Here is an 11,222-nt window from a genome sequence, read left to right as displayed (position 1 = left end):
AGACTCCTTGCCTTATGCTGGTGTTGGGCAGGCATTCTGTTTTACAGATAGATAATCAGTACTTACTAGCCGTTGTTCTTGGTTAAGTTACAAGTTCCTGTTTGTATTTTCTCACCTATAAAATGGTGATAATAGTTACTTCATGGATCTGTGGTGCGAATTACATGAGTAATGCATGTAAGGCCTTTGGAATTGGCCTGTGCATAGTGAGCACTATGCCGTGATGGTGGGGCTCAAAGAAATTCCTGATTCCCAGGCTCCCATTGCATTCTGCCTCCTCAAATCAATTCCTAACATTGAAACTACCCAATCAGGTACAGGGTGGTTCCATGGCATTACCAGTAAACACCAACTGTTTGAGACACAAACATGCCCCTTTTGCTCTGCCAAGTAGGAGCCAGAGAAAACTTGCTGGGTGGGCAGCTGCCTGCGCCACCCCTCTCTCCACTTCAGGGAATACTCGGCAGAGCCTTCTGAGCAGCCCCCACAGGCAGCCTGGAACTGAGACTGGTGGCGAAATGATGGGCGAGTGGCTTGACTGGTCCAAGGTCTAGGCTTACTGTGGTCCGGCCAGGGGCTGTTGGGTCAGAGATGAGGGAACACCAAGGAGAGCCCTGAGTAAGAGGCATGGGTGGGTGTGAACTTGTAAGAGGGGCTCTGGTTTACCTGAGGTTCAGACCCTGTGGGAGTCGGGGAATTGGGTAAAAGTTCTAGAGACCCTCCCCCAAACCCCACTCTCATAACTCTCAAATCCTACACACACCACTCCATTTCTCAACATGTTTCTTTTTGAGGAGTGGGGGCTGTGCAGCCCCTAGGACCCAGCCAGACAGCAATGTCAAGGCGCCAACAGCATGCCTTGTGAAGAGGGGCATGGGGACCCACCTTTTTGGGCCCACAAAGATTACAAACAGTTCATGCTGTTCAGGGAGAGTGGAGCACAGTGACAGAAAATGTGGATTTGTGAGTTGGACAAAACTGGCTTCACATCCCAGCTTTGTCACTGAACATTTCAATGACTTTGGAAAAGTGGCTTATTCAATTTAAGCCTCAATTTTTAATAAAATGGGAATGATCTCTTAGGTAAGAAAATACTTACCTGATAGGATTGGTATGATAATTAAATGAGATTGTGTCTTTAGCTAAGTGGTAGCTATTATGGGGAGGAAAAAGGGTATTTGCAATGGTAGATGAGCTGGACTAAGATTCTTAATAGGGTATAGTGAAAGATAGGATGAGGTCAGATTTATAGAGCTAAGATAAAGCACCTGGTATATGTCCTTTATGCACTGACATTCTCAATGGGTTAATCTGGCAACAGCATGTACCCTGCAATAAGGGGAAGTTGACAAAGAATGATACAAAACTGATATGATGGAAGACTTATGAACATTTTAAGTCTATTTTTGCTGATTTTGGGGGAAAATATATGGCCAGCGTATCTCTAGTTCTGGATTTTCAGTACGTAATAATTCACTATATTTCAGTACATGTTTATCTGTTTTCTGTTACTTTACTTATTCTTCCTCAGACTGTAAGTTCCTGAGGATGGACGTAAATAACCCCAATTTACATATAAGTAAATAGAGCAAGAGAGGTTAATAGTCTGCCTAGGTTCAAATCCCCTAGCTATGTGACTATTAGCAAAATGTGGTTTTAATTTGCATTTATTTCCCTGAAGACTGTTCAAGTTGGGCATCTTTTCATAAGCTTATCAGCCACTTGGATATCTTCTTTTGTATGAAGTGCCAATTCAAATGGTTTGCTTATTTTTTGTGTGTGTTTGGTTAGTATCTTTTACTTATTAATGTATAAGAATATTTATGTATAGATTGATATAGATATTTTGGAATCAAGTTCTTTGTTGCAATATAGGTAAATAGAAGCAAATACTTATCCTGCCCTGTGGTCTGCCTTTTAATTCTTTTAAATCTTTATAAAAAGTTACTAATTTTAACAAAGTTTAATGATCTGCTTTTGTATCCTTGAAAAGAAACTTTTGCCTACCCAAAGTCATGAAGATATTTTCCTGTTATTATTTTGATTCTTTGTTATATAACCTTTTACATTTAGGTGTAGAATTGATCTTTGAGTAGGTGGAAAAGACTTAAAGGATGAGTCAAAAGCTGGAGCTATAAAGGAAAATATTGATTGATTCAAATACACAAAAATTTAAAAATTAATTGCATCCATCATTTTAACTGTACTCTTTGTTTTCTACATTATTTAAGAGACTAATACATTGAAACAGAAAAAATTATCAGTGTAAAAGCTAATATTACTGTAACTTTGCTTTGTAACTCCAAATCTTGTTTTCTATATAATTTAAGAAACTAATACATTTAAAAGAATTATTATTTTTATGTTTTGGGGCACACAGTGTATAAAGATGTAATTTTGCGACATTGACAACCAAAAGAGGTGGAGAGAGAGCTGTAAAGGAGCAGAGTTTTTGTATGTTATTAAAGTTAAGTTGGTATACATTTAAAGTGTTATAACTTTAGGATCTTAAATAGAATCTTGATCCTTTGTACCACAAAGAAAACAGCTATAGAATACATAAAAGGAAATGATAAATTTAAATATTTCACTATAAAAAATCAACTAAATAGAAAAGAAGACAGTAATGCAGAAAATGAGGGACAAAAGCTTTATGGCACATAAGAAACAACTAGCACAATGACAGAAGTAAGTCCCTCCTTATCAATAATAACTTTAAATGTAAATGGATAAACTCTCCAATCAAAAGTTGAGATTGAAAAATGGATAAAAACACATGATTCAACTATATACTACCTACAAGAGAATCATCTGAGGTCTAAAAACAAAAACAAATTGAAAGTGAAAAGATGGAAAAAGATATTTCATGAAAATACTAACCAAAAGAGCAGTAGCAGCTATACTAATATCAGACAAAATATATTTTAGAAGTCCAATGCACTGTCCATTGTGCCAAAGAGACAGCTACAAAATAAATTTTGAATAAAAAAAGGTTTCAAGAGACAAAGAACATCATATATTAAAAGTTTTAATACAGCAAGAAATATAAGAATTATAAACCTAATTACAGACTATCATGATGTATGAAGCAAAAACTGACAGAATTGAAGGGAGAAATTGACAATTCAACATAATAGTTGGAGATTTTAATACCACACTTATAATATTGGATAGAACAACCAGACAGAAGATAAATACAGGAATAAGGGGCTTAGACAACACAATAAACCAATGAGATCTGACAGACACACACAGAACATTCTACCTAACAACAGAATACATACCCTTCTGAAGTGAGCATGGGACATTTTCCAAGATACATTATATGTTAGACCACAAAATAAATCTCAGTAGATTTAAAAAGATATTATACCAAGGATCTTCTCTAACCACAACAGGATGAAATTATAATCAATAACAAAAGGAAAACTGGAAAATTCACAAAATTGTGGAAATGAAACATCACACTTTTAATCAAGTAGATTAAAGAAGAAATCACAAAGGAAAACAGAAAATACTTAGAGATGAGCGAAAACAAAAACACAACTTATCAAATTTATGGAACGCAGTGAAAGCAGTGCTAAGAAGGAAATTTTTAGCTATAACTTTGAAAGTTTTCTTTCAAAAAAAGAAAGATCTTAAATAAACAACCTAACTTTACAACTTAGGGAACTAGGAAAAAAAAGAGAACAAACTAAACCCAAAACTAGCAGAAGAAAGGAAAAATGAAGATTAAAGCAGAGATAAGTGAAATAAGAGTATAGAAAAACAATAGAGAAAAAACAATCAAACCAAAGGTTGTTCCTCTGAAAAGATCAATAAAATTGAAAAGCCTTTAGCTAGATACACTAAGAAAAAAGAAAGAAGACTCAGAATACTGAAATCAGAAATGAAAGTGATAATGTTACTATAAATTCTACAAAAATAAAAAGGATTATAAGCAAGTATTTTAAACAACTGTACACCAACAAATTAAATAAATTAGATGAAAGTGACAAATTTTAGAAAATACACTAACTAGACCAAAAACCAAATCATGAAGAAATAGAAAATGTGAATATACCTATAACTAGTAAAGAGACTGAATCAGTAATAAGAAAATATCCCAACAAAGAAAAGCCCTTGAGCTGATAGCTTCACTGGTGAATTCTACCAAATATTAAAGAAGATTTAATACTTATCCTTCTCAAACTCTTCCAAAAAATTGAAGAGGAGGAAATGCTTCCTAACTCATTTTACAAAGCCAACATTACCCTGATACCAGGAAAAGACAGTGTAAAAAAAGAAAATTACAGGCCAGTATCTCCGATGAACATAGGTGTAAAAATCTTCAATGAAATATTAACAAATCTACTACAATAAATACATTATTACAAAAAATACATTAAAAGGATCATATGATACAATCAAGTGAGATTCATTCCAGGGATGCAAGGAGGTTCAACATTTTCAAATCAATGTTATACACCACATTAACAAAATAAAAGATAAAAATAATATCAATAAATATAGAAAAATCATCTGACAAGAAACATCCATTTATGGTAAAAAAAAAAAAAAAACTCAATAAAAAGAGTATAGAAGGAAAGTACCTCAACATAACAAAGGTCATATATGACAAACCCACAGCGAACATCATACTCAGTGAAAAACTGAAAGCTTTTCCTCTAAGATCACGAATAAGACAAGAAAGCCCCCTCTCGCCGCTGTTATTCAACATAGTACTGGAAGTTTTAGCCAGATCAAGTAGGCAAGAAATCATAAGAAATAATAGCAATAATAAGATTGAGCATGTTAACAATGGGACCGTTAAGGTCATTGTCATGTTCAGAAGAAGAATTAAAAATATTAGCTAATTTTATTTAATAGTAGGCAAAAATAATAGTTAAGAATATATATTAAAAATTTAAGGGCAAAGACTAAAAGAATAGAAATACAATCCATAGTTTCCAAGCCAGCAAAGAATTTTAAAAAGGAGGGGCAGGGGATATGTGGAAAATTTCACCAGTTCTCTAGAAGGTAGAAAAGGAGACAAACAGAAATTTTAAAAAGAATGGTAAACAGAAAGTACAAAAAAAGATAGCAGGAAAAATCCAAGTAGAGAAGCATTCACACTACAACATAAAAGACAGAGATCTTTCGCCTATGTTTCAGTGAGATGAGAGTTTCTATTCCAGAAGGGAGGAGAGGCTAGGATAGGTTTACTAATTTCATGGTTCTTGAGTTTGCTCTTACGATGCTTTTGTTAAGGACTAAAAAATATATATGAAAATATTGTTCCCACAATCTCTGCCTAAAGAATCTACCAGAGAAATAACTTTAGGGAACCAAAATGACGGGAAGAAAAGTAGCATAAGATGTAATGACAATGATCACCAGTGGCTCCTAACATCATGAACAGTGAGACGATCAGAAATCATGTGCCTGCTGATGGAAGTACAACTTACCTATGAAGTTTGTTTTAAAAAAAAAAAAAAAAAATCAAACCCAAATCTGATCAAGTCTTTAGATCTAACTGCCAATTCACAGGAAATATAATGGCCAGAGCAATGTGACAAACAACACCACAGGGATGCAAACAGCAAAATCCAAACTATGAGACACTCTATAGGATGTACATCTTCATCAACAAGTAAATTATAAAGAAAAAAAAAAAGATGAAGAGAGAACCTATAGGTTAAAAGAGTCATAGGAGACATACTAACCAATTGCAATGATTGGACTTTATTTAGATGAAATGAAAGATTACTGGCGTTTGAGGGTTTTTTTTTTAGGTGTTATAATGGTATTTTCTAAGGTATAATAATAGTATTATGTATGATAATAGTAGGTATAATTTTAGGTAACATAATGATATTGTTTAGGTATAAGGAGTCTGTATTTTAGAAAAACCTAATGAACTATTTATACATGAAAATATATGATGTCGGAATGTGCTTCAAGATAATCTTGGTTGGGTGATTGGCCAACATGAAATTGGCCATGAATTGAAAATTGTCGAAGTTGACTGATGAGAGCATGGGGTTTCATTATAATATTCTTTTGGATTTTGTTTATAGTTAAATTTTTCTATAACGAAAGGTAACAATAAAAACAAAGACTGGCAATAAATGATAAATTGTGTTTAACTTAAGTAGAGAGGTAAAAAAACAACAGAGAAAAATTAAAGAAAGTAGAAGAAAAGAAAAAGTACAGATAAGAACATAAAGTAGTGAAATAGAAAAAATGATACAGTTAATAAAAAAATATGACACAGTTGAGAAGATCAACAAAACCCAAAATAGTTCTTTGGAAAAGATAATAGACTAAACAAATTACTATCAAGATTTATCAAGAGTAAAAAGAGAAAAGGCGTAATAAATATTATTAGGAATGATAAGGCAAGGCTAGAAATACAATAGAGATTATTATATTGTAAAGAATCATCATGAATAACATTGCTAATACATTTAATACATGGTCGAGATAATTTTCTAGAAAAATATATTGTCAAAATAAACTTTAGAAAAAATAGACAACAACATATCATTAACTGTAAATTGGAAATCAAAAATATTTTAACTACTTCCCCCTCTTCCCCCAAATATATCCAGTCCCGAACTTAAGGGTAAAAGGTAGTCATCAAAGTAGTACTTTATATAAACAGATCGAAGAAGAAATATAATGATCTTAGTAGATAAAGAAAAAAATTATAAAATTTAACATTTGTTCATTTAAAAAAGTATGTCTTTTACTAAACTAAAAGGTAAAGGGTAGTCATCAAAGACCTACAGCAAGAATCATATTTAAACATAAGACTTCAGAAGCAGTTTCAATTAAAGTTAAAAATAAAACATGTATATCTGTTATTGTGATGTCCTTCAATTACTGAAAGGCACAAAATAAGATCTGAATAAATGAATGGGAAGAATCAAGGTCAAAAGATGACAATTCTCCCCAAGTCATCTAAAAATTAAATACGATTACAATTTTAAAAACTCCATTGTACTGAAGATTCTAGTCAATGCAATAAGACACAAAAAGATAGAAGAACTGGAAAGGAAGATACAAACTACTCTTATTTGTAGACAATATTATTATCTACAGAGAAAATTCAAGCAAATGCACAGAGAAACTATTAGAACTAATAAGAAAATGTGTTAAAGTTGCTGGATATGAGGTCAATATGTAAAAATCAGTAGAGGCAAATATTATTAGGAAATGTAATAGAAAAATATATCTGATTCATAACTGCAACAAAAACTATAAGATACATGGGAATAAACTTTAAAGATGTGCAAAATGTTTAAAAAGTAGAAAACAATATTGAAGGACATAAAATAAGACCTGAATAAATGGATGGGAAGTCTCAATGTCAAAAGATGACAATTCTTCCCTAAGTGATCTAAAAATTAAATGCAATTATAATTTAACAAATTCAAATAGAATTGTAGAACTGACAAACAGATTCAAAAACTATTGAATGAAGCACCAAGAATATCTAAGACAATTTGAATAAAATGAACAAGATGAAGGAACTTGCCTTACCCAATATCAGCACTTCTCATAAAGCTATAGTAATAAAGACAGTGTAAGATTAGCACAGGAATAGGTGAATGGGCCGGTGGGACAGAATGCAAAGTCCAGAAACAGACCCAGGTAAACATATGGAAACCTGATGTATGACTGTGGAATGCCATGACAGTAGATAAAGCTTTCTGTAAATTCATGGATGGTGATTTTGGCAGAAACATTGAAGGTAAATTTTTGTCATTGTGATTGGCTATTCTAGTGAGAACAAACCACTGACCCTTCCTACATAACCAATCTGCCACCAGTTGGTTGATTGGTTTCCAAATTGTGGGTCCAGTATTGGTCGCTGCTGTTGGCTGGTTGTATACTAAGCAATGGCTATAGACAGACTGGCCTTGGTGGGTGGGAATCTATATTAATAAGCCCATATATACCTCCATCCCTCCCACTATGGCTACATTTTTCACGAGACTATTACAGTAACCATACGTACTTACTTGTCTTTGGTGATCACTTTGTCCCTGCTAACCTGGGATCCCATCATCCCCATTGAATTTAGGGAGCCAGGTTCAGTGGCATAAGTTCCTACTATAATTTCTGGTCTACAGAGACTAGCCAGAATAGAGCTCTTCAAGGATATCAGGGCTCTCTTCATGAATGTGTTTCTTACAAGCTTGGTGAAAGAAGTGTCCTCTGGACTTTCCCAGGTATATATTTAGGAAACAGGTAAACAGGTCTTATATGATAACTCTAGCATTCCAATCTTTCTTAGCCTTTCGATACTTTCTTTTATAGTACATTAAAGAAGTTCTGTCATTTCAACTTCCAGATTTCAATCAACCAACTGAGCAAACTGTTAGAACCACTCAAGCTAAACATTGAATCAGGAATCTCTGCTTAGTGAGCCCTCATAAATAAATTCAGCCTGATCTGACTATATATTCTTTCCACTCTGATCTCACATCTTAGGGATTCATGTCTGTATATTTCCCCAGGTCTCTGTTGATTTAAATTGGAAAAACCATGCAGTTATTTTGGTAACTATCATACCTTCTCAGGATCATGCTTTGCACTTCACCCTTTAGACTTGAATCTATAAACAATGAGAGGTGATAAGGTAGATTCTGAGAAAAATCAAGATCACCCCTTCACGGAAGACCATTAGAGGTCCTTCAAGCAAGGAGAGATTGACTTCCTCAGATAAGGCTGGAAGGACTGTTTCTATTGCAAAAAAGGAGGTTCGGCAGAAGTTAGGTCCCCACATCCGCACATATCTCCATCCTAACTTTTGCGATCCTTCCCAATCTTACAGGAGAGACCTGTGAGGTTGGGATCATAATTTTTCCCATAAGACAGCCATAGAAATTTTCAGGTCCCTACATGGACTTTGAGCTGGGAATGTAAAACTCCGACTCATCACATTCTTTCCCCAAGTTCTTTAGGGAACTTAAAAACACCCCGCCCCCCAATCTCATTGTAATTATGTTCAAGCAAATACTTGGTCAATCAAGCTTTTATTTCTATAGGTACTTGCTTACAATTGAGGGAAGAAGCATAGCTATAGACACCAACATTTTGAGCCCTAATCAAGATCCCTAGTCAGGGGACCTTGCAAGTTGGGGAAGATATCCTGGGAGGCCCCTGCACTGCCCATTCTTCCAACGCCCTTGTGAATCCTTTTCCCTTCTGTCTTTTTTCACTCTCTGTTGCAGTGTCTATCTCCATTTCTGTCTTTCTCTTTCATCTTTCCAAAGGGAGGTTTTTTCCTATCCAGAAAAAAAGGTGCTAAATGGGAATATGCAGGATGAGAGGGGCTGAGGGCTACCTTGGGGGAAGCCCCACGCCTCTTCCCCCTGCCTGGCTGTCTCCACTCCAGCCCACACCTGCTCCTCCTCTCCTCTGCCCCTCCTGTGTCCCCTGCACCTGACAGGTCAAGAGCAAACAAGGTTGTTTGTTCCTCCCTCCTCGGAATGCACAGTGACAGAGGAGGCATGCTATATGTTAACACACATTGAACTTTGCAGTTACCTACTGTTTCCTAACTTTTTCTTATGTATGCTGCTTTTAGACTCTCTGAAATTCTATGCTTTTCAATTAGACCGAAGTCAACAAACATCTATTTGTTTGGGGCCTATTTTATGTGCTGGGTTTATGAGGGGTGCAAAGGAGTGAAGAACTGAGTTTCTGCCCATTGGGAACTTGCAGTCTCATGGTGGGGGAGGGAAGAGCAGAGAGACTCATCCACAACTAAGTAACGCAACTGTCGAACTAAAGGGGCAGATTCTATGGGAATATGAAGGATAGAGATTAGTTATAACTTCAGGGATCCAGAAAGGCTCCGCGGAGGAGGCTTTCCTCTGCAGTTACTGCCAAAGAGAGGAAAACCTACGAAGGCAAGGAGGGGGTGAGGCTACGCAGAAAGAAAGCATTGTGAAAGAAGAGAGACCGGCTAGTGAGTGTGGACCCACTTGGGCTCCCAACTTTAAGGATGGCAAAGACAGAGGGAAGAGGGAATGGTCAGAGAGGAAGGGCGTGGACCCCAGCAAACAACCCTGGTACATGAGACTAGTATGTTTTCTACCTGCTTACAGTACTTTAGATCTGGCTGCGACCTTAGCAGCAAACTAGTCAAAACCCTTTGTGGTACAGAAAAGGAAGGACATTGAGGCCCAACTGAGTAGGAAGTGATTTGCCCAAAAGGCAAAACTCAGTCCAGGGTTCTGAGCTTCTAGCTCACTCTACACCACACCCCTGGGTTTGACAGCCCAGGGGTTTGCATCAAGACCCAGGTCAGCCCTTATTTGTCATTTTATCCACCAGCCATTTACCTACCACAGTGCCCAGCACATAGTAGGTACACACGTATTTCCTGAATTGAATTCTGTTTCTCCCTTATTCCTCCAGTCTGAAGAAAGGACAAGGAAGAGGGATGGTCCTCAAACTCCTTTACACCCCCCAGTGCTGTTCAGGGTGCGTGTTTGTGCATCTTGCTAATCCCCACAATCATGCTGTTAGTCCCATTTTGGATCTTGCAGACCTAAGTGCTTTGTTTTACAGCGAGTGAACCACCAGAATTCAAAATCAGGTCTGTCTGACTCAATTTCACAATGAGAGTATAGATTTAAATAGCTGAAATTGAATTGAATTGAGTTGATTTCTCCTCTATGCTCACAGCTCTTAGAGGAGGAAGGTTGTTTGTTGTTGTTGTTGTTGTTGTTTTTTCCTTTGAGGTGAATGGGGGATGGAGTTTGGTGGTAGAGTGTGTGTGTGTGTGTGTGTGTGAAAGTAAATCCTTTTAAGGACTAACTCATCTTAACTACTCATAACTGACTGAACTTCCAAGGCCAGTAGAAGAGGCAAACATAGGTATTGGTTCTTTTTTAAAAGTCGCTGCTCATCAGGCTTCATCTCCTCTGCATCATCAACATTCGAATGTGGTCTAAGGGTCCAGACACTCAGGGTTATTGTTGAAATGGAAAGACACAGAAAGAGTACCTGACCTTTCCAAGAGTCTTGTAAGCAGATGGAGTTGGAGAGGGGAGAAACCTAGAGAGAGGTTTCTGTCCTCAGAAGGGAGGATAATAGATGATGATGATGGTGGTGGTAGTGGTAACAATGGTGGTGGTGGTGGTGATGGTGTGTGTGTGTGTGTGTGTGTCTTGCAGGTAGATGTTGGGTGGTATTGGCAGGGAGAAGGGGACAGACTTGTC

Source organism: Pteropus alecto, unplaced genomic scaffold (genome assembly GCF_000325575.1).
Source record: "Pteropus alecto unplaced genomic scaffold, ASM32557v1 scaffold100, whole genome shotgun sequence".
Classification (NCBI taxonomy): domain Eukaryota; kingdom Metazoa; phylum Chordata; class Mammalia; order Chiroptera; family Pteropodidae; genus Pteropus; species Pteropus alecto.
The sequence above is the reverse complement of the archived record's forward strand: the minus strand, read 5'-3'. Positions refer to the sequence as shown.